The following is a 4,599-nucleotide window of genomic DNA, read 5'->3' on the forward strand; positions in this document are numbered from 1 at the left end:
GAGCTTGATGGGAAGCAGGGCCGCTGGGATTAGAACTGGCGCCCATATGGGATCCCAGGGCATTCAAGGAGAAGACTTTAAACACAACGCTACTGCGCTGGGCCCAGATTTTATTTTTATTAGAAAGTCAGATATACAGAGAGGAGGAGAGACAGAAAGGAAAATCTTCCATCCGATGATTCACTCCCCAAGTGGCTAGCTACAATGGCCGGAGCTGAGCTGATCTGAAGCCAGGAGCCCAGCACCTCTCCCAGGTCTCCCACACAGCTGCAGGGTCCCAAGGCTTTGGACCATGCTCGATTACTTTCCCAGGTCACAAGCAGGAAGCTGAATGGGAAGTGGGCTGCCGGGGATTAAAACCGGCGCCCACATGTGATCCCGGCACGTTCAAGACAAGTACTTTAGCCACTAGGCTACCATGCCGGGCACGCTACTGGGCTTTTAACCCAACAGACACAATGTTCAGAAAAGGGAACAATTTTCCTTTCAGAATCCTTACACGACTTTGGGTTAGGGTTAGGGTTAGGGTTTAGGGTTAGGGTTAGGGCAGAATGTGTATTATGGTTTCACAGTATGAATATTTGACTCTGTTGCACAAACTTCATACCAGATAACCCCAGAGTACTGTGGTAAATTCACAGGAATACTGTAAAATACTTGAAATTCTCCTAGGAGGACATAGGTTGGGATTGCTGCATCTCACATTGGAGTGTCTAGGTTTGAGTCCCACTCCACTGCCAGTCCCAGCTTCCTGCTGATGCACAGTCTGAAAAGCAGCAGGTGATGGTTCAAGTAATTGGGTTCCTGACATCCATGTGGGAAATTTGGACTGAATTTCTGGCTTTGGGTTATGCTTACTCCAGCCCCAACCCCGTGTACGTTTGGAGACTGAATCAGTGGATGGGAGATTCTCTCTCTCTCTTTAACACATCCAAGAGAATTCGAGGAACTCAGTATCTGTAGAACACTGCACAAACTCAGAGTTGTTCAGTTTCAACTCTGAATCATGCTATATTCTTTCAATGAGGACTTTTTTCCCTGCAAAACCACATTTTCAGCTATAACTATGACAAAAAACAAGTACTCTACAGAAGTTAGCATGGAGCAAGAAAGCAGAGTGGCAATTTCCTATCTCTTTTTTTTTTTTAAAGATTTATTCATTTTATTACAGCCAGATATATACAGAGGAGAGACAGAGAGGAAGATCTTCCGTCCGATGATTCACTCCCCAAGTGAGCTGCAACAGCCGGTGCGCACTGATCCGAGGCCGGGAACCAGGAACCTCCTCCGGGTCTCCCATGCGGGTGCAGGGTCCCAAGGCTTTGGGCCATCCTCGACTGCTTTCCCAGGCCACAAGCAGGGAGCTGGATGGGAAGTGGAGCTGCCGGGATTAGAACCAGCACCCATATGGGATCCTGGGGCGTTCAAGGCGAGGACTTTAGCCGCTAGGCCACGCCGCCGGGCCCTGGTTATTTTTTTTAATATACTTGGATCTTGGTCTTGGTTGTATCAGCTGGGTGGCTTGTGCATCTATCAATGCTGAAAGTGCCCACTTCACAGGACCTTCCCAGCCATGTCACTCACTCAGTGCTTGTCTCAGCCCCTCTGGGCATGGATCCCTAAGAGCCTCATCACATTGGCCCCCTTTCGGTTCCTCAAGCACACCCAGTCTTTTCTAAGATGTGATCTTCTGGCCCATTCTCATACACATTCACTATCAGCTCCCATCATACATGCCTCCTCCTCAGTAAAGCTGCCCTGACCTATTGCAACACAAATTTCCACGATTCAGTTTTACCATCGTTTCTCCAGTATCTGCCAGGAATCAGTCCCCAAACATTATATGGACACCAAAACTCTGCAGAGTCTCCTTTACATAACGTGGCATAGTACTTGCTAATATCCTCTGCATATTCTCCTGTGTAGTATAAATCATCTCTAGATTTAAATAGAATATCTAATACAGTGTAAATGCTATGTGAACAATTATAAACATGTTCAGGGAATAACGGCAGGAAAGAGTTCATTCATATTCAAGACAGGAAGAATTTTTTTTTTCGAATATTATATTTGTGGTTGGCAGGAACCACAGATAAGGAAAATAGACTGGTTGTGCTTAGCTCTGCGGGATCAGAGCCTAAATTTGTTCTCATACTATATCCACAGAAGTTTGTACAGTACCTGGCATAGAACTACTGCTCAAAAAAATAACTGCTCAGTTTAAAACACAAGGTTGACTATAAAAAATAATACAGGCATTTAATCACCAGTTTCATGTGCAGCTCCTGAGGCAACTCATGTTTGGAATCAGAAATAATCTGTTATGGAACTTTGACTATCGCATTAGAAAACAGAAATGGAGAGTGTTGGCCGATTACTGTCAATTTGCTTAGACTTGGACTCACTCTAGGTCCCAAGTACATGGCTGAGTGCATCTGCTGGGTTTTCCCAACCACTTGCTTATCTCTCATCAGACTGGCTTGCTTCATGTTCTAGGCTTAGAGGAAGAGGAGTGTCTTTCACGGTTACAGAACACAAATAAGACTGAGTTTTTATTGATTTTCTCAGTGCTGATACAAGTAAAATGACTGGAAGATTTCTACACTCAGTACTACTCAGATTTTAAAAAGGGAGGGAATGAGTTAGGGCCCTTTTTTTTAAGATTTTTTAAAAATTTTATTACAAAGTCAGATATACAGAGAGGAGGAGACAGAGAGGAAGATCTTCTGTCTGATGATTCACTCCCCAAGTGAGCACAACGCCGGTGCTGTGCCAATCTGGAGCCAGGAGCCAGGAACCTCCTCCAGGTCTCCCACATGGGTGCAGAATCCCAAAGCATTGGGCCATCCTCAACTGCTTTCCCAGGCCACAAGCAGGGAGCTGGATGGGAAGTGGGGCTGCCGGTATTAGAATCGGCACCCACTTAGGCGTTCAAGACGAGGACTTTAGCCACTAGGCCAAGCCGCCGAGCCCATGAGTTAGTTTTTTTTTTTTAACTTACATCTAATGACTGCGTGTTCTATCATTTATTTTAAAAATTTACTTATTTAACTACTCCATGATACAGTTCCATAGGTGGCATAAGTTACTTTTAAAAGTACCACCAAAGCAAATTGGAGATAGAATTTTCAAAGCCAAAGGTTAGAAATAAAATGACAAGACTGGGGTGGGGTGGGATGGGAGGAGAAACCAGACCATAGCTATTTCCCAGAATGAGATACAATGGAAGCTCCATAAATGTCAATTCTCTGTGAACAGAGAAATAATCCAGCTTCAAATCTCAGTCCTCAGATCAAACGGAAAACTCTTCCAATTGCCAGCTCTGATTTTGGGTCAAGCTCCCTCTTACCTGCAGAATCACCTGTGCTCCAAGGTCAGCAGCGGCAGGAATGTGTTTTATTGAGCAGTAGTTTAGCAGTTTTCTCCTACCTAAACAAGGGTGATTAGTGAATATCTCATGATGGTTTGTGGGTTGAAGTTCTTGCAGAAAGGGGACTTCTGTTGGTGGGGAGGTGCAGTGGCTCAGCAGGCTAACCCTCTACCTGCAAGCACTGGCAACCCATTTGGGCACCAGTTTGTGTCCCAGCTGCTCCATTTCTGATTCAGCTCTCTGCTTATGACCTGAGAAAGCAGTGGGGGATGGCTCAAGTCCCTGGGACCCTACACTCACATAGGAAATCTGGAAGAAGCTTCTGGCTCCCATCTTTGTCAGCTGGGACAGTTGTGGTCATCTGGGGAGTGAACCAGAGGATGAAAGATCTTTCTTTCTGTTTCCCCTTTACTCCATAAATCTGCCTTCTCAATAAAGGTAAATTAAAGAAAAAAAAAAAAAGGAGTGGGACCTGTTGGGCGGAAGATGAGAGACCTTTGCCCTAGATACCTGCCCTACACAGGGCAGCCACCTCACCTTCTTCTGCCTAACAGGAAAAGCAGACCAGCTATGTTCCCATTCCTTTCTGACATGCACATTGCTCTACTTCAGGAATCCCGCAGTCCATACACACCCACTTCCTCTGGTTGGCTCCACACCCATTCCTTTCACTGAGATTAACATAGAATTGCATGTAGTGAGGAAAAGGAAAAGGTTTCCACATGACAGATGACAGATTCAGTGTCAAAGCAAAGCATGTGTCCTACTCTGTGCTCATCCCAGTTCAGCAGCCCAGATGATGAAACTTGGCAGTGACTGCGTTTAACACCCTCTCCTTTCCATAGGCCAACTCAGGAAGGACGACATCATGAAAATGTGAACACAGTCATCACTGAAGGGGAGCAGGATAGTGAAGAACAAAGCTGGGGAGTGGCTTAGCGGTCAAGGTACCCCAGTGGAGTCCTATCTGAAAGCATGAGTTCAATTCACACCGCTGGCTCCTGACGCGAGCCTCCTGTTACTGTAAAGTCTACAAGGCAGTGGTAATAGCTCAAGTCATTTGGTTCCTGCCAGCCATGTGGAAGACCCAGAATGAGATGCCAGCTCCTTACTTCAGCTCAGCTCCAGCCTGTGTAGGCACCTGGGGAGTGAATAGCAAACACGACTGCTCTCTTGCTTATCTTCCTCTCTCTCTCTTTAATGATTTATTCATTTTTATTGGAAAGGCA

This window comes from Ochotona princeps, chromosome 19 (assembly GCF_030435755.1).
Source record: "Ochotona princeps isolate mOchPri1 chromosome 19, mOchPri1.hap1, whole genome shotgun sequence".
In the NCBI taxonomy this organism is placed as follows: domain Eukaryota; kingdom Metazoa; phylum Chordata; class Mammalia; order Lagomorpha; family Ochotonidae; genus Ochotona; species Ochotona princeps.